Source organism: Taudactylus pleione, unplaced genomic scaffold, assembly GCF_031769625.1.
Source record: "Taudactylus pleione unplaced genomic scaffold, aTauple2 ptg000147l, whole genome shotgun sequence".
Lineage (NCBI taxonomy): Eukaryota > Metazoa > Chordata > Amphibia > Anura > Myobatrachidae > Taudactylus > Taudactylus pleione.
In genome coordinates this window covers 1,798,042-1,818,418 of record NW_028284549.1, presented here as the reverse complement: position 1 = coordinate 1,818,418, position 20,377 = coordinate 1,798,042, and the positions used below count along the sequence as shown (strand labels likewise).

Here is a 20,377-nt window from a genome sequence, read left to right as displayed (position 1 = left end):
GGGGCGTGCTGTCAATCAACATTGACAGCACGCCCCCTTTGATCGGACACAACGAGCAAAGGACTTTCCTTCGCTCATCGCGTCTGGCGCATGCGCACGACGGAGCTCCCTCCGTCGTGCGCATGCTCAGTCCATAACATCGACCCACTTGCGAGCGGACAGCCGCTCGCGAGTGGGTCTGAATCAGGCCCTTAGTGAAGCGGACCAGTGGAAAAGTTGCCCATGGCAACCAATCAGCTTTGACGTAACATTTATTAAGTACAGTCTATAAAATAATAGGTAGAAGCTGATTGGTTGCCATGGGCAACTTCTCCACTGGTCCACTTCACTGTTATTCACTGCTTGATAAATAAACCCCTCTGTCTCTCCCTGTCACCCTCTGACGTTTCTTGACATCCCTGCCTCTCCCTGTCACCCTCTGCCTCTCCCTGTCACCCCCCCCACACTTTTCTTGACACCCCTGCCTCTCCCCGTCACACTCTGCCTCTCCGTGTCACCCTCTGCCTCTCCTACCACCCACTACTTCACCCCGTCACTTCCTGCCTCTCCTACCACCCTCTGCCTCAGTGTAATAATAAAGCTGCCCAGCGTTTGTGGGCTAGATGTAAAAGCAGCCAGTAGTTACCCCGCAAAAAAAGTATTTGCATTACAGAATGGTCGGTCCCATGTGCAAATGTACTTTCTTTTTGTGTTTTGCTCCCAACTTAGGGGTAAATTTACTAAAGTGAGAGTTTTTAGAAGTGAGTATTAGAAGAGATGTTGCCCATAGCCAGGACCGTAGCTAGGGTAGTGCGGCCGGTGCCATCGCACAGGGCACCACAGGTCAGGGGGCGCTGTTTGGGCCTGTCAAATTTCTGTTTATTATCATTCTTGCTTGTAGCTTCCTCTTATTTCATCCCCAGCATCTCCTGGCCTCTCATATCTCTTCCCTGGCCCTTCCCCATGAAGCCATGGCCCTTTTTTGGATGCATTATGTCCCTTTGAAAAATGAGGGGGGCGCCAATGCTCTTCCTGGCACAGGGCACCAAAAAGTCTAGTTACGGCTCTGCCCATAGCAACCAATCAGATTCTACTTAACATTTAACTAGCAGCTTCTAGAAGATAATAGCTAGAATCTGATTGATTGTTATGGGCAACATCTCTTCTAAAACTCACTTCTAAAAAGTCCCACTTTAGTAAATTTACCCCTTAGAATCAACCAAACTCTGGGCCTAATTCAGAGGTGCTCACTAAGCGCACGTAATGCCGACATTCACCTAGTTGAGCGATAATTTGCATATTTTGGTTGCCGCTGCTCCACAAAAAGAGGCTCAAGCCATGTCGGCGGCTCCGTCCACCGTAGGGGGCACAGACCCACATGGCAGCCATGTAACTGCATATTGGAGAGGCTTATACAATACAAATATGTTGCCCAGGGGGCTTCGTGTGAACATCGCCCTATCCTTTGTTCTAGTGAGATTGTCTATTAATAAAACTTCCAAGGACACATCCTTTAAAAATCAAGAAATGCTCTACAAATTGGGTACAATGTGCAACTGTGGAAAGATGTGATTTTAGCACCATTTTTATAGTTTTACCGATATGAATAAAAGATTTTATTTTATAGACTTTTCTGGGAGATTTTATTATGTAAATGTATAGTACTATAGCTTCTTAATCAGTCTTCACATTGCGGCAAACATGACTGATCAGTAATCATTACAATGTACATTTCTCACTCGCTGTCTTTATTGAATAGGGTTTAGTAACCAAGATTCAGGTGTTAAAGCATTCACCAGTGATCCTCTCAGGTTACAAAGCAATGTCATCTCTTATGAGACCTGTTCGGTGTCGCTTCCTCCTCCTGCATCCGATGCTGCGGGCAGGCAGCTGTATGTGGGCTGTCTGCATAATACCGGCTTATCTGGGCTCCACCACTGCACTATTCATCTGTCAATCACTAGACTGCGAGGAACGTGACAAGGCATTGATAAGAAAAGAGTCCCTATCAGATTGTACAATACAGTAATACCAGGGTGCTGTCACAGAAGGAGCGTATCATCTGTCAGGATGTGCAGTATTGTGACATACAGATCACAATCCTATAGGAGGTGGCTTATTTAGCGTTAAAGGCACAGGACCCTACTTATGAAAACTACGGGATCCGGTCTAAAGTTCTACAGTAAAAAGGTTGATGACAATGTCTAGACAGACACAAGATCTTAGACAGTCAATAGGTCGACACACTAAAAGGACCTGATTCAGAGCCGCTCGCTAGATGCGATCGCTCACACTCAGCGTATGCAAATTCGCCTAAGTGACGGCATGGCAGGCGCTCGCTTGGAAAGGCATAAGCACGCCCACTTTGTGTTGGCGAGCGATCACTTTGTGTCTATAGACGTATGTAGAGGCTCCCACTAGCGCACGTCATCTCCAGGAAGTGTCTTGGTACATCGGGGACCATCGGAATGGCTCGCAGCGCTTGTGGTTGCCTTACTTACCACAAGCACTGCGAGAACTTCAGTGTAAATAACAGGCTGATGACGTGTACTATGACGCTGCCTGTTAATTATGCACGCCTCTGAAACAGCGTTTAAACATTCAGGCACGCCTGTGTTCACACCTCCACTGCCCCGTTATTAGTGTCCTGCCCCTATTACCACCCACAAGCGGCCTCTCCTGTCACTCATTACACTGGGCTGTCTTTGCTAGGCGAGCGAGCGGATTCCAATCGCTCCGAGTAGTTAGCGCATGTGCAGAACGAAGCGTATGCATGCGTGGTCACTCACCATCGCCCGCGAACGAGCGAGCGGCTCTGAATGAGCTCCTAAATGTTGGCGTATAAGAAGGTTGATAGCTACAAATGGTTGACTGTCAAAAGGTCAACACGAAAATGGTAAAAAAATTTAAGGGTTAAATTTAGGGTTAGGCACTTACTGGAGGGTAAGGTATAGGCACTTACCCAGTTAGGGCTAGGCACAAGGACGGAGGGTTAGGCACTTACCAGAGGGTTGGGGTTAGGCACTAGAAGGGACGGTTAGGGCCAAGCACCTTCCCAGATGGTTAGGGTTAGGCACCCGGAAGGAGGGTGAATATCAGGGTTAGAAAACAAATGTCGACCATTTGTACCTGTCGACCTTCTTACATGTTGACTTTTAGGGGTAAATTTACTAAGAGTCGAGTTTGGTCGACATTGTAATCTCGGGTGAGTTTAGACATTTTTTTCAACTCGCAAACTTACTAAAGGCAAACTCGGGTGAGATATCTCTCTCTTTTCACTGAAAAACTCGGGTGAGATTGTAAACACGAATAAACTCACCATCGGCCAAACTCGGAAGTACTTTTCATGAAAAAGTTACAACTCAGAAATTTACTAAGATTCAAGATTACAATCTCGGGTGTAAATGTAGCAAACTCGCAACTAAATAGAGGTTTCAAATAGACCATCTCCTGAGTTGCGAGTTTGGCAGAAACATACACAGATCAGTGTGACTTGTGTATGTTTCTGCATGTAAACCTTATCTAAAAGGGTTAATATATTAAAAAAAAAAAAAAAGGACTTAGGGCCCTGCCCCCTTCCCAAAAAGCATAACTGGCCCCGTAAGGCTCAGCCAGTCTAGGTTTCTAAAAATAGGGGGGGGAAAAAAACGAGTAGGGTTACCCCGTATTTTAGGAACCAGCACTGGGCTGCTGAGCCTATCCTGGTTTTAAAGATACGGGGAGAAAAATTGCATAGGGGTCCCCCTACTTTTAAAACTAGCACCAGACTTAAATCCGGCTGAGGTGTAATGCCACAGCCAGAGGACCCTTTCACCGGGTCTCACCGGCCAAAGCATTATCACCCCAAGCCGGTCAGTCCAAACCGGGGATCTCAGGGGAGGTGAGAACCCCCCCCAATAAAGGGGTCCCCCACTCACCCAAGCACCCCAGGCTTAGGCTGAAGCCTGGGGCTCTTCCGCACCCCTGGGCTGTGGGTACGGGGGCAATAGTAGTGAAAATAGATAGAGACTATTGTTTTTTACAGTGGAACTACAGCGTGCCTGCCCTTTGGCACTTGTGGAACTACAAGAGCCAGCAGGCGGCCGGCACCCATACTCCCGCTGTAAAAACAATTGTGAAATAACCACAAGACACACACACCGTAGTAAGTGCAATTTTATTGCATACACCTACCTACCACACTCACACATACTTACCTGCTGCCAGATGCTCTGTCCACTTCTCCAAATAGAATTCCAATGGGTGTACCTGGAAAAAATATACTATATTCACCTACATCCTTGCGCTGGTCTCCGTAGCATCCACGGTTCTTGGTAAAATAACAAACCAACACTCGTTCCAGCTCGGACATGAACAGGTGTATGTGTTATCACGACTCTTCTGGAATTCACATGGCCCGCGAGCCAATCAGAGGCTGTTCTACATGTAGCGGTCACTAATTGGCTGGGACCCACGTTCTGTAGAGTGACAGGCACGTGAGTCCCAGCCAATCAGCAGCTGCTACATGTGGAACAGCCTCTGATTGACTGGCGGCCGTGTGAATATCAGGAGAGTCTCGTCTTCTGACATTACGCGTAATATAGGTGTATGTGATAACACATATACCTATACTTGTATTGAATGCTACATGGAGAAGAGGACCGACCTGCGCCAAGATTTGATTACTGGATTTTTTTTCCAGGTAAGCCATTGGAATTCTACTTGGACAAGGGGACAGAACAGCTGGCAGAAGGGAAGTATGTGTAAGTGTGGTAGGTGTATGTTATTAAATTGTAGCTACTGCGGTGTGTGTGTTTTGTGGTTATTTCACTATTTTTTTTTTACAGCAGGGGGTACGGGTGCTGGCCAAAGGGCAGGCATGCTGGCACCTGTAGTTCCACTATAAAAACCAATAGCTTCTATCTATTTTCCTTACTATTACCCCTGTACCCACAGCCCAGGGGTGCGGGAAAGAACCCCAGGCTTCAGTCTAAACCTGGGGTGCTCAGGAGAGGGGTACCCCTTTATTGGCTGACCAGCTTCGGGTGATAATGCTTTGGCCGGGGTGACCCGGTGAAAGGGTCCCCTAGCTTGTGCAGATTTGAGTCCGGTGCTGGTTTTATAAATAGGGCGACCCCACCGCAATTTTTCCCCCCTATTTTTAAAACCAGAACAGGCTCAGCAGCCCAGTGCTGGTTCCTAAAATACAGGGGTACCCTACTCGTTCCCCCCGTATTTTTAGGAACCAGGACTGGCTGAGCAGCCCTTATCTGGTTACACTTTTTTTTTTTTTCGGGGGGGACCATACGTAATTTTTTTTAAACATTTAACCATTTTTTGACAAAACAATCCCTATAAGCTAATGATCACGTGGACTAACCTCCATCACACACCGCCAACACCTATCAACATAGGTTCTGCCAATAAATAAAGCACATTCTTATAGGTGTTCCATGCTGCGCTGAGAAGTGTGTAGTGATTCCACTCCAAATAAGAACTTGACTAGGTCTGTGCTAGCAAATATTGTCCTACACATATGATGGGATGCATCTTGTGCCTTTCAGTTGCAACTGAATAAAGAAGCCAGGGCTGTAACCAGGGGCGGATTGGGAACTGAAAGTGGCCCTGGAAACAACTGCGATGCCAGCCCTATGTGCGCGTGCTGGGAGAAAAGTGGGCGTGACCTTCTGGAAGGGGGTGTGTCCGTATGTGAAATGCCACACCCGCAAGCCACTCCCCTCATTTTTGTTATGCTAGGGGCATGCCCAGCAACTTCACATCAACCACTTTAGAAGTGCACTCTTCGTCAAACTAATTTATTCCAATGTCTCCTTAAAACAATGTTGGGATGAGCCTCAGAATGATGAAGAGTTAAATAATTTAGAGTCATACATATACATATATCTCAAGGACTCAGCAGATATAAATCTTGCTAAAATCCTTTTCTTGGATTTGTGGCAACCCCACATTTTGTGCCATTTCTAACTCGGTCAGAAAATTTCATTAGTCTGTTTATATCTTGCTCACATGACTCACTGGCGCACACTTTAGTACAAATTACAGATCACTAGTTGCACATCTACACATCACCGTGCATTTGTGATGTCTTATGCTGGGCATACACGGACAGATAAAATGTCTGTCAGACCGACAGACATTTAATCTGGCAGGCTGCCAGCCGCAGATGTCGCCGGCATACACTGTGAGATTTCTCTCACAGTGTATTCGGCAGACATCTGCGCTCCGCCCCCGGGGGAGGAGACATTTCCCTGCTCCTTCCGTGGGAAGGAACGCAGGAAATGTCTGTCCGTCGGCCGCGGCTGGGCATACACTGTCCGATGCGGCCAACAGTTTCACGGGAAATATCGCATCGGACTGGCATGCTGGACAATCCGGCATGCCCGACCAAGCAATATTTAACCCTCGGTCGCCCCCCCACACGCTACAATTATCGGGGCGATCCACCGATATCAGGCGGTTTGCCCCGATAATTGTAGCGTGTATGGCCAGCATTAGGAATGCAGAGGCATTTATCACTCTGTGGGCTCTATTTACTACAATCCGCATATTGAATGCGGATTGTAGTGTGATATTACCGAGTGAATTCGCATTGCGAATTCAGGCAATATCACAGGGATTTACTATAAATCCCTTGCATGGACAGAGCTTGCGATAAAGCTCTGTCCCTGCGGATCCCATCCGCACTCTAGTCGCGGTATTTTCGGAAAAAATACCGCGACTAAGAGCCCGCGCATGCGCCGACCGACCACCGCTACTAACCCCCCACCGATGCTAAGCCCCGCCCCCCGGCGCTAAGCCCCGCCAACCGCGATGGGAAATGCGATCTGCTTTACTAAAAATAAGAAATAAGTGATACTGGGGGTTGGAGTAGAATTTTACTAATTCTACTCCAATTGCCCTGTCATAACTACAGGTGAAACTAAAATAATGTGAAAAGGGTGTGAAAACACCCTTTTTCACTTTATTTTAGTAAAAATAATGTTAATAAATAGAGCCCTGTTTCTTTTACAGGCAAAACCTGAATAATGGTTTGACAACTTAATACATTTATGTCCCCACATTGTCCCCCATATGACCCCATATACAGTAACCAGCTCCTTTTGTACTGAACACCCCAATGTTTGTGCTGCTCCTGTCATCTCCATGCATAGCATTTCCCAGTTATTCCATAACCCCATGCATATCCCCTCACTCACCCCTATGCAGGCGACTTGTTCCACATCACTAAGGGACAATCGTGTTTCTGTGGTCACTAGCAGGTGTCCAGGAGCCCCAGAAGAGAACAGGTCAGATATATAGTGGGTACTGTCCCTGCAGTCTGGTGCTACTGTCCGGGCTACTTGTGTAGCACTCTGCTACTCAGCCCCTGCGTCACCAGAGAACCCCTGTATCCAGCTACAGTCACACTGATAAGGATGCAGCAGTTCCCTGTTCCGCTCAGACGGACGATGTGGCTCCTCTGTGCAGGGAGCGCCTGCAGCTGGGCTTCTCCCTCCCACTGACAGGACGTGACATCATTGTCTGCTGGTGCACCCGCAGCTGTACCGGGTCAGTCTGATGACTGCATTCGGCAATAGTAAATAAAATCGTCACCGTTGGTCACCTGTATAAGGCCCCGTCCTCCCGCGATCTCCCCCGACTCTCCCTGGCGGTGTAGTTTCAGGCTGGCTGTAACAGCCTGCGATGCAAAAATGCAGTAAAAGATGACGCGATTCGGGGGGCTGGGCCATAGATGATAAGCGGCCCCAGAGACCACTCGGCCCACCGGGAATCTTCCCGCTTAAGATAGTGGCCAATCCGCCCCTGGCTGTAACTAAGGGTGGGCGAGCAGTACCAATGTCCAGGTCACTGGACCTAGGATTTGGCACTGTCACTGCACCGTGACACCTGCATTTGGCTTGCATTTGGCTTGCAGGGTGCCTGCAGCCCATACTTGCCGACATTGGAGTTTTCCTCCCCGGGAGAAGCCCAGGGAGGAGAAGCAGGTGGGAGGTGTTGGGGGCGGGTTGCATCATTAAGCCCCGCCCCTCATGACAATTTTCTGCGTATGGCAAGGGGAGGAGCCAAAATTACACGATTCTCAGAATTACATCATTAGGTCACACCACCTACTCGTGCACCCGCCGGTCCACAAGAAAATTCTCCTAATCGTGCCAACTTCACTAGGAAGTGAGCAGAATGCGGGAGAAGTGCCAAACCTTCCAGGGGTGCAGGGGTTTCCCGAAGAATCGGGAGCCTTCTGGGAGGGTAGGCATGTACTGTATGCTGCAGCTTAGATAGCCACCTACAGCTTCGTTTGGAGGCACTTTGGACACTATTAGCTTCTTCCTGCTTCCAGTTGCCGGTCCCCCTACTCATTACATCACATGTTCGGAGGATGGGCTGGTACAGGGATACGGTCCTGGAAGAAGCACATTACTAAGTGCACTTTGCACAGCAAATTTTGAAACACACAAAAGTTGCACATGCCAAAGGCGGTCTCAGCGGCTCCTCATTGTCATGGAAATGAGTGGTTCAAAGTGGTAGGAGGTGGCACACTTGATGTGGCATTACTTTACACAGTGCGTCTCTTCAGTGTTTTAACTGAGAGTAGACGGCGACAACTGGACAATTACATGTACTGTAGGATAAGTGTCCCGTGAGAGTGTAGACGGGATTGGTGAGCAGTCACAGAGATCGGTCTGATATCTTGTACCTATAATAATACTGCTGGTGCAAATAGTCACGGATATTGATGATAGCCACTTTAATCAGCGGATGGACAGGGGCAGGGCGGCTGTATAGATGCAGCCAACTCTGAAAAAAAGTGTGGAGAGCTGCATCTGCAGCCGGATTGTGTGCGACTGTGGTAGGACCAGCCCGGCCCCAATTACAGCAGTTAAGCAATCTCCCGATCACCCCCCACTCTCCTCTCCTGCACCCCTCCTCTCACCTCACTCCGTAACGAGCCAGATGTTCAACGTGTGGGTGGGAAATTCTTTCTGTGCAGCTCCGTAATGGAGGCGCGGCATGTGTTGCTGGCAGGGTGGCTCTGTGCAAGGGGCATGGTGCCCTACACATACACATAATTCGTGTAATGGTCAGGGCCTCGTTACTCTTCTGCCTTTACCAGCGACCTACAAATAATGGTGTAGCCTGGTAATCTCAGTAACAACTCCATATATAACTGTAACAGTACAGATTTGCTTGACTTTTATTTCACTTACTGTACGTGAGACTTTCATTTCCAATAAGTCATTTTAAGATGTTAAGTATGGGCCTGCAGAGTTGTTACCTTTAGCACAAGGAATGGAAGCGGGGATATAAAATAACCTTTATTCCTAGTTTTCCAGTAGAGTTATACAATGAAGTGATTTATATTTTAGGACATAAGGCTGAGCCCTGTAATTATGGACAGAAATATCCGTGGCAGCTTCTGTACAGAACAAGCACCATTTATAGGAAATTGGTTTTGCCTTTCCAGAAGATTGCCATAGAACATTGTGTGTACAGTATGTGTCCTGTATACTCCCTACTTAGGTAATACATCACAGGGCAATGATACACATTGGGGCCTCATTGTTCCAGAGCTTCCTCTGAACACCTGTTACTCATATGTACTATTGAGTCCGATTTTAGCAAATAGAGTGCTGATTTATTTATTTTATACTAAATCGGCATTGCAGCATCCGGTTAGAACAGGTTCTCAAACTCGGCCCTCAGGACCTCAAACAGTGCATGTTTTCCAGGTCTCCTCATAGAATCACAAGTGAAATACTTAGCTCAACCTGTGGATCTTTAAAATGTGTCGTGAGTAATGAATTCACCTATGCACCTGTTAGGTCATCTGGAAAACATGAACTGTTTGAGGTCCTGAGGACAGAGGACCACATTCAGAGGCGGTCGCTAGAAGCGATTGCTCTCTCTGAATGAGGGCGGGCGCTTCTTTTTTTTTTTTTTTTGGTGTGGCCTCCTGGTTACCACCCACAGCTTAGCTAGCGACCAGGGTGATGGTCGCAATGGTGATCACCATCGCGACCATCGGGGCTTGCGACCAGACCCTAAGGTTGGGTCTGGGCACTCGCAAGCCCCAGGGAGCTTCCTGCTCTGATCGAGCAGGAAGCTCCCCACTGACATCACTGATGATGGCAGTGGGGCCGCCCACAAAACGGTAGGCGTTCCTTAAGGAACACCTCCATTTTGGAAACCACCCCCCCAGCCCGCCTACAAAAAGGGGCGAGCTGTCGATCAGCATCGACAGCCGCTACTTTTGTAGCGAGCTCCGGAGCGGGAGAGTTTCTCTCTCGCTCCATGGCTCACGCACGCACAGTGGGGCCGCTGCACGTGCGCAGGGCTACCCATCGACCCTGTTGCGAGCACATCGGTGCTTGTGACTGGGTCTGAATGCCCCCAGAGTTTGAGAACCACTGGGGTAGAAGGTCGATATTCAGCTAGCTGACGCCAGAATGTTGACATGGGCATTTGGTCAGCAACCAATATGTCGATATACAACTAGGCCGACATAATAAAAAATGTCGACATGGTCAGAATGTTGACATTTGCTATATGTCCACACGAAAGTGTCAAAATTTTTTTTTTTGTTGTTTTTTGTTGTTGTTTTTTGTTGTTGTTGTTTTTAGGGTTAGAGCTAGATTTAGGGTTAGGCTAAAATTAGCAAAAAAACATATGTCGGCATTCATGCATCAGCATGGTAAATGTTGACATTCTAAACATGTTGACATGTCAGCCATGTCGACCTAATTGTATGTCGGCATATTGGTTATCACCCTAATGTCCATGTTGACATCCTGACTGTCGACATTCAGAACCTGTCAACATACCAGTGTTGACATTCTGAATGTTGACCAGTCATACTATACCGGCATTGCCTACTAGGTGATTTAATGCAGCCTAAAGGCCTCTGGCTCTTTCCCATTTGTATCCAAGACCCTAGTGGGCCTATTTATCAATTATTATTTGTCGGATATGTCCAAATGTATCTATGGGGGACAGCAGCAGTTATCAGAGAGAATTTTTATTTTTAACTTTGCTAAAGTCTACTTTGGTGCTTTGATATCCTCTGCTGAGTTAAATTGAGCTATATACACCTTGAACGTCTTAAATTTACAGATATTCTCCCTGGACTTTGGACCTGATTCAGACCCGCTCACTAAGATGCGTTCGCTCGTAGCTGCCGATGGTTCACTTTGCGCACACATCGCAGTGCGCAAACCACTGCGAGAGATCGGAAGGCGTTCGCTCGCTGCGCATAGACTGCCCAGCAGAATGAGTGACAGGAGAGGCCATTTGTAGGTGGTGACAGGGGCTGGACATTAAAAATGGGGGAGTGGAGTTGTGAACGCAGGTGTGTCCGAGAGTCTCAACGCCATTTCAGAGGTGTGCATACTCAGGAGCGCCGAGAGGAGGGGGGGGGGGAGCGGGTACAAATTACCCGGGCCCGGGCTTCCTGAGGGCCCCGGCGGGGGCTGGGTCAGACGCCCCCCCCCCCCCCCCTCACAGCAGCCCAGCACACAGCGTGTGCTGAGCTGCACTGGGAGACTGTTCGTGACTGCTGAGCAGCAGCCACGGGAGTCTTCTATGCCTGTGGGGGGAGCAGTCACACTCATCACGCCCCCCCTTGCTTTGCGCTGGGCTGAGGGGGCTCAGCGCTCAAATTTGCATACGCAATCTAGTGAACGGGTCTGAATCGAGCCCTTAGACCCAAATTGTGTTGAGGTCTGAATCAGGACCTGCATGTTATTTTTATGGTTGAAAGGGCCTGAATCAGACCCGCTCGCTAAGATGCGTTCGCTCGCACCCAGTGTATGCAAATTCAGCAAAGGCAAACGATCACACGGCAAGGCATTAGCACGCCCACTATGTCTTGGCTTGTCATCGCTCTGTGTATGCAGATGCCCACCAGCCTGTCTTAAGACGCTCACTTGCACACGTCATCTCCAGGAAGTGTATGCAACCATCGGTACATCGGGCACCATCGGAAGCGCTCGTAGCACTTGTGGCTGACCATACCCTGCTGCAAGCACTGCGAGTGATTCAATGTGAAATACAACCAAGTGACGTGTACTATGACGCTGCCTGTTAATTATGCACACCTCTGAAATGGCGTTAAGACGCTTAGGCACGCCTGCGTTTGCACCTCCACTCCCCTGCTTCTAGTGGCCAGCCCTGGTCACCACCCACAAACGGCTTCTCCTGTCACTCATTTAGCGGGGCTGTCTATGCGCAGCGAAGCGTACACTTCCCGATCGCTCGCACTGGTTCGCGCACGCGCATTGCGATGTATACGCATGCGCAGAATGCAAACAATCAGCTGGCTGCATGCGAAAGCTTCCTAGCGAGTGGGTCTGAATCAGGCCCTAAGTGCAAACATACAAAATAAAATTGTGACACTTATGCAGAGTGCGCAGTAACTGCGAAATGCGACCAACTCTGCTTTGGTAGTAAATGCGCCTCCCTCCCCCTGCAAATTACAGGAGCAGTTGTGGTATAAGCTTCCCTGTGAGCACGTAAACTGGGCAATAGGGCAATATACATTTTATACACATTACAGGAAATGGCTGGAAAGTGTAGATAATAAGTACACAAGTCGCATAAAGCATGTTAAATATACAGGATTCGCTATTCGTATGCCATATAGAAAAATAATCTCTCTCCCAACTGGTGTTTTATTTTCTGATGCCAACAGATAAAAGCTTTCTCACTTGTAGTCACAGTCAAAGTGAGAAAGAGTAGACGGAGGTGGAGGGCAGAGGAGTGCCCTGGTGGGGTAGGAGGTGAATAAGCCAGTAGGCGTGCCATGGCCATGCGGAGGCGTGCCGGGCATGGGAAGGTGAAGCTGTACAGAGACCTGAGAATGCCGGACACCATCTGTCCAGGATGAGCAGGACTCCGGACAGAGGCCCTGATTCAGAGCCGGACGCTCTGACAGACCGCTCGCTCTGAATCAGGGCCGTCCCTCTTACTTTTTAGAGTGACCTCCCGGCCGCTCGCACAGCTGTGGGTGACAACCCACAGCTATAGCGAGCGGCCAGGAAGATGGTCGCGATGGTCAAGACCATCACGACCATCGGGCTTGCGACGAGACCCTTGTGGTAGGGTCTCGTTGCCGCAAGCCCTGGAGTGCTTTCGGCTCTGTCAGAGCCGAAAGCACTCCCACTGACATCACTTGTGATGTCAGTGGGGCCGGCCCCAGACGGTAGGCGTTCCCATGTGAACGCCTCTGTCTGGCCAGCCACGCCCCCGGCACGCCCAGCAAAGGGGGCGTGCTGTCACTCACAATCGACAGCACGTCCCCTTTGGTACGAGACCCATAGCGACGGCTTGCCCGTCGCTATCCGGGTCTCGCGCATGCGCACGACTGAGCCGGGTCCGTCGTGCGCATGCGCACTGGGCCAACATCGACCCGCTTGCGAGCGCTCAGCGCTCGCGAGCAGGTCAGAATTAGGCCCAGATCTTGCCATTTCCGGTCTGTCCGGAGAAATCCCGGATGGGTAATAACCCTGTACTTCATTAGTGTAGCAGCCTCCAACCAGCTTGCCCCTGGGCGCCCCCTCTGGAACTAGGTTACTCTAGGAAAGTGCCTAGGTGGCCTGTGTCGAGGGCCGGCATTGTATTTCAGTGTTCATGAGCATTGGAAAAATATATATATATACACATTGTGTACTGTAGAATGCACAGGTTCCATGTTGTTTGTTTATGGAAGTGCTGAGTCATCTATTTTAATACAGGTAAAATTAAATTATAGTTGGAAGATATTACCTCAAATATCACACACACGTGTGCAGCGTATTAGGCCCTGTAGTAATGTGAATGTACAAGATACTATGTAAATAAAAACAAAAGCTGCCCTGTTAAAGCATATTGTCTACTGCTAATTAAACTACTGTAAATTGTGTCATGTATAAAAAAAAAAAAAAAAAAACACCCAACAAAATACATTTATAAAACAAAAAACCTTGAAATAAAACTCAATGTAAGAGACATCCCACGTCCTCGATGGTGATGGGTGAGTATTGTATATTGTCTTGCATGAGTTATACAATCTCAGCTTTTCCCGAGTGGGCACTGCCATCATGATCTGAGAGGCAATGCCACCATGATCTGAGAGGCACTGCCACCATGATCTGCCTGAAAGAGCTATTTTATAGTAACTAAACACGAGATAAGCTACTTACAGAGTGACTGTCATCCGTGTCAGCGCAGTGACTCGCTCATGAATCCGCAATGTACTGTTTTTTTTATTTATTACCAGTTATTTATATAGCGCACAAATATTCTGCAGCGCTTTACAGAGAGAATATTTAGCCATTCACGTCAGTCCCGCAAGCTCTGCGAGCAGTTCAGGGTAAAAAACAACCAAGTGACGTGTTCAATGACGCTACTTTGCTAATTATGCACACCCATTAAACTCCGTTCTGACAGTCAGACACGCCTGCGTTCGCAGCACCACTCCCCCCGTTCACAAGCACCTTCTCCTGTTACCACCCACAAATGGCGCTGTCACTCATTCCACTGGGCAGTCTTTTCAGGGCGAGCGAGTAAAATCCGATCGCACGTACTAGTTTACGCACACGCACTGCAACTTATACGCATGCGCAGATGGGCAACCTTTCGCTCAGAGCGAGCGAGCGCAACTTAGCGTCCGGCTCTGAATCAGGCCCTGAACCCACGACCTCAGTGCTGTGAGGCAGTAATGCTAACCATTACACTGCCTGTGACTGTTCTCCTGTACTCAGCCCTGATGGTGACAGGCACGTCATTTCATCCCCTTACATTATACAACCTAAATTGCAATTTATGCTGAATGGATTTTAATTGCATCTTAAGAGCACAGGGCTAAAGTGTTTTTACCACATAGCACTCTATGAGATGCAAAATTACAGGTATTATATGCTGCATTGCATCACCCAGTTCAAGGTATTTTCTAGTACAAGTCATAGTTTACAAATTTATATATATTTTATGATGAAAAATGTAGCACAGAGGCTAATTGTGTTTGCACTATCCATCTCCGAAACAATTTTGTTGGATTAAAGTGTTACGGCAAGTTTTGCCATCCAAGTCCTGTATTATTAAGATGAAGCACTTCATTCTGACAGAGAGGTGACATAAAGGAACTGTTAACTTCAACATTTGCAATTTCTGCCCGCGGCAGTTTACCAGATACAACTGTAAAAGGCTAATAATACGTCTGCACACTCGTAATGAATTCCAGCAGCTCCTGCACGCTCAGCTCTGTCTCATTGTGTCCTGCTCAGGTGGATCCTCCAGACAAATTATATTCTCTTCCTTCCCGAAGGCCGTGACGCCACCAGACTGAAATTCAGGTTACTGGTTGTATGTCCAGAATTAGTTGTTTAGGTCAGATCTTATATCACCCCTGGGCTTCATGGTACCCCATGGGGGAAGGGGGGGAAATAAATCAGCCTATCAAATAGTGACTGAAATGTAGGTCATATATTTATAAGAGACCATAACACAAGTCGCAGTCGGGATTGGCGTCCATCTCTGAATTAGGACTAATAAAAATTTTTTTTATATGGCCCTCATACAAAAGAGTTTGGACACCCCTACTGTAGACCAAGAAACTATGTAAGTGTGCATTGATTGGTTCATCAAATGTAATTTTATCTTACAGTATGTCATTGTTCAGTTATTCTTTTTCCAGAACAATATTGTATTATAGTTATTGTATATCTTTTCATCTTATGGTTACATTACCACACTACTGAGCCTGTAAGTAGTGGCGGCTCCAGAGGTCGGCCAGCAGCAAAAATTCAAATAGGGGAGCCACACCAACTGCCACCCCAAATGCCGACCAGGACTCACTGGCAGTTGGTGTCACTGCTTATAAGCGATAAAGGGGGACATTTACAGTATCAAATCTTGGAGAGAGATAAAGTGGAGAAGTTGCTCATAGCAACCAATCAGCTTCTGCACAGCCTGTAAAATGACAGTTAGGGGTAAATTTACTAAAGTGAGAGTTTTCAGAAGTGATGTTGCCCATAGCAACCAATCAGATTCTACAGTACTAAACATTTAACTAGCACATACTCTAGAAGATAATAGCTAGAATCTGATTGGTTGCTATGAGCAACTCACTTCTAAAAACTCTCACTTTAGTAAATTGACTCCTTAGCATCTGATTGGTTTGTACTTTATCTCTCTTCAAACTTTGACAAATCTCCCCCTAAACCTGTTACACATTACCAACTACTTATCTGTTACCGGTGAAATTTACCATACTTCGCCCCAACAGTAAGAGTACATTAATGTGATTGGTGGTTTAGGGGCTATATTATATTACTATAAAACGGTTTGTAAATTATGTTACCGTATGAAATATTTAAAAAAAAAAAAACTTAGCCGGCAGCACATAATAGCTGGAAACTCATTAATGCACTGCATTACTTATTAGAGGAATGTCTGCTATTTGTACTCTATTGCAAATTCTCCTTTTACAGTATATTCAGACATCAAAATTGAAATTAGTAACAGATTCCCTTCAGTAATTAGTATTTAGGCTATAGTCATACTGTGCCCATCACGCTGAGAACTGACCCCCCCAATAAAGACAAAGGGGGCGATTCAATTCAACACGAATTGAATAGCGCCGGGAGCGAGCTCTCGAAGCTATTCAATTCAGTGCGCTGTGTGGTCGGAGAATGCCGGTTCTCACGCCTTAACAAGGGCGTTAAGGCACGGTAACCGGCATTCTCTGAAAAAACAGCTGCACGCCCGGCACTTTGGTCGGATTTCTCCTCGCATTCCCAGGGGGGTGCGAGAAGACATCCTTAGCCCGCCCAAACAGGGCAGTGTATTGAATAGCTTCGGAAGCTCCCTCCCGCAGCTATTCAACATCGCGTTAAATTGAATCGCCCCCAAAGCGATGAACGTACAGGATCCGTCGTTCTCGTTTCCCCTAGTTTTATTCGTACAAAATAGTATTATACGGCGTATATAATGGTTCTATAATCTTAAAGGGTTGTTTATGTCTGATATAATCCACAGCAGGGGAATCGCCACATGGGTAACCTCATTACAATCCTCAAATACACATAGAGATGTTATATATTTGCCTTGTTGTTGTCTCTGGGTCTAATAGGACTTGTCAGCTGGTTCTCTGATGGGGATACGTTCCGCATCAAGGCGGTCAGGATGCCAACGCTTACATTTCCGGTGCTGGTCAGAATCCCAGCGCCAACATCCCGACCGCCGGGATACCGAAGGTAAGTAGCGGGGTTTGGGGGAGGATTAAGGTTAGGGGTTAGATTTAGGCACTAGGGGGAGGGTTATGGTTAGGCGCTAAGGGGGGGAGGGTTAGGTTTAGAGTGCGGGAAGGGGGAGTTTTGGTACAGGTACTGGGGGGGGAGGTTAGGGTTAGGCGCTAAGGGGGGAGAGTTAGGTTTAGGGTGCGGGAAGGTGGAGGTTTGGTACAGGTACTGGGGGGGAGGTTAGGTTTAGGCGCTAAGGGGGGAGGGTTAGGTTTAGGGTGCGGGAAGGTGGAGGTTTGGTACAGGTACTGGGGGGGAGGTTAGGGTTAGGCGCTAAGGGGGGAGGGTTAGGTTTAGGGTGCGGGAAGGGGGAGGTTTTGTTCACGTACTGGGGGGGGGTTAGGGTTAGGCACCAAAGACGAAGGGTTAGGGTTTGGATAGGGAGAGGGACATCCCATACCCAATCCCTCTGATGTAATTACTACTTGATACATAGGGATTTGGGTATTTTACCCTTAGCTAAAATTTATGGGGTCTATTCATAATCACTTAGGGCGGGATGTACTAACCGTGCGGTGTACATCCCGCCAGTCACCGCAAGGATACTAATCGCATATGTGCCAACATATGCGATTAGTATCGCAAAGGACAGCTCTTGCGATAAAAGCTGCCCCTTTGCAAAGTTGCCGCTGCCGGGTGAAGCGGTCTCTGCTTCCTCCCCCTCCTAGCCCTCCTGCTGGTGACCTGCATTTTTTTTTTTGTAACATACAATGAGAAGTGTGCGGAGGGGATTGGCAGGTACAGAGCTTTATCGCAAGCTCTGTCCCTGCATGCGGATGTTAGTACATCCAAGTGATATTTCCTAAATTCGCAATGCAATTTATTAAAAAAATAAATCACACTACAACCACATTTTAAATACGGTCATTTTGTGCTTCAGACATCCAAGGAACTGCAAGTAACACAAGGAGGGGGAGGGAAATGTAATAGCTGGCGAGTTTCCCATTTTTTTTTTTTTTTATATTAAAGCAGTAATAATTCAAAAGGAAAAACTACCCTAGTATTGCCCTTTAAATCATTGCCGCTTTACAAAGGAAACAAACAAAAAACCCCGGGCAGACTGGTTGGAATTATGCAGATATCTGCCAGGGCCGCTGCTAGGTGTCTCGGCACCCTGCGCCGTCCCGTGCTCCCCCGCCCCTTCCCTTACTGCACCTTCCCACAGAGCATAAAATAATATCTCCAGCAGCAGGAGGAGGGCGGGGATGTTCTGCAGCCGGACCCCGGCGCCCCTGTGTGGCCACACGCACGAAGCGCGCCTTGAGCCAGCCCTGATATCTGCACCTGGCAGGCTATTACATTTCGCCCAAGGACCTTGCCAGCGCTGGAATTCATATGCTATATCTCCTGAGAATCTCATAAAGTGGTCTCTTAACTGATAAGTTACTGTGGAAAGTTATGCCTGGACAGAGTTATACTTTAGAACACAGGTTCTCAAACTCGGTCCTCAGGACCCCAAACAGTGCATGTTTTCCAGGTCTCCTCACAGAATCGCAAGTGAAATAATTAGCTCCACCTGTGGATCTTTTAAAATGTGTCGATGTGTAATGAATACACTTGTGCACCTGCTGGGTGACCTGGAAAATGTGACCTGTGTGGGGTCCTTAGGACCGAGTTTGAGAACCACTGCTTTAGAATATTTGATTGCCAAAAAAAATTAAACCCCTCTAACCAGCCTTTGATCTTCGTAAACGGTGGATATTTTATTAGAAGTGACAGATATAATTACATGATGTGGGTAATATTTTTCCATGCTGTGTTGAACAGTGGAAGCAGGTTCGTACTTGCCAAATTCTAACCCTGGGCGTCTGGGAGGTGCTGGAGGAGTAGGCCTAGATGGGATGGGTGTGTGTGTGTGCGCGTGTTACCCGGCATTAGGAGTGGAGCGGGGGACGGGACCATGCGATTGTGTTATTGTGGCCCAGCTCCCGCTACACAATGCAGAGATTACCAGCATTGTATAGCAAGGGGCGGGACAATGATGATGCAACTCAGTGCGAATCGCATTATCACCCCCCCCCACCTGCAGGTGTGTGCAGGCCCGGTGACAGGGGGGAACTAGGGGCTCATCTGTGCCGTGCCCCGAGGTTCTGAGGGACCCAAGTGCTCAGGGGCAGAGATATCTGTGTAACGGGCCCCAAGATTTATGCTGCCGACCCTGGGTGTGTGTGTGGGGGGGGTCAGGGAGTAGGTAGACGGCCAGGAAATTTGCCTGCTTTTCCGGGCAACTGGGAGCTTAACCCGATTTTCGGGAGCCTACCAGCCGTTCCTGGAGAATAGGCAAGCATGGTAATGGGTAGATCCAGTATACTATTTGGGGGGGAGCCTTCCTAAAATTCAGATTCTGCTTGATATACTAAGATAGTGTCATGGCCTAGTAATATTTTCTGTGCCGCTGGGTCACTTACCGCTCCTGCCGCACTGTGATCTAGTCTCATGGCAAGGTGCCAGTGTCCTTTGTCCATTCTGGATACATAGGCTTCAGTTTTCTCGGCCTGCTAGGCCATAATCCACATCGGAGCCTACCTGGAGTACTGCTGTGACAAGTTCTGATCACCTGACCACGGTCCTTCCAATCCCATGCCAGACTGAGCTTCCCTGAACCATCTGATTCTGCTCAGCCATTCACAGCTAACCCAGGGGTATAAATTCCATCCACTGGCTCTAGCAAATTGCCAGTACAACATCTAAAGCTGGCCACACAGCTAAAGATTATCTGTTCAACCAGCCAACTTGTTGATTGGTTGGAATGAAAATCTGGTAAGGTATGAAAGTAAATGACAATCAGCAATTTGCTCCCAAACGTAAAAAAGTGAACAAATACTGTTGTTTGTACAAATTGTTTAGATCAAACATTTAACAAACTTGTCTGAACGTCCATTTTCATCTGTTTTCTGGCATTTAGGAGCAAATTGCTGATTATCATTTACTTCCATACGTTACCAGATTTTCATTCCAACCAATCAACTAGTTGGCTGGTTGGACAGATTATCTTTAGATGTGTGCCCAATTTAACAGTTCTCTCAGTGGCAGGTATTCCTGAGCTTTAGTATTGAGTTTCCTGCTAGATTATCAGTGCAACAGTTCCATCTGACTGCCCTACTGAATCCAGTATCCAGGTTGCT

The 20,377-nt window shown here is 47.7% G+C and overlaps 1 long non-coding RNA gene across 1 annotated transcript in view; it reads right to left on the bottom strand.

Annotated features, from left to right (window-relative positions):
* Positions 1-19,922, bottom strand: part of LOC148522303 (uncharacterized) — a 101,016-nt gene extending 81,094 nt beyond the window's left edge. Inside the window, exon 1 of the long non-coding RNA XR_015878756.1 lies at positions 19,661-19,922. This is a non-coding gene — a long non-coding RNA (uncharacterized LOC148522303). The remainder of the gene's footprint in view (positions 1-19,660) is intronic.
* Between the last annotated feature and the right edge of the window lie 455 nt (positions 19,923-20,377).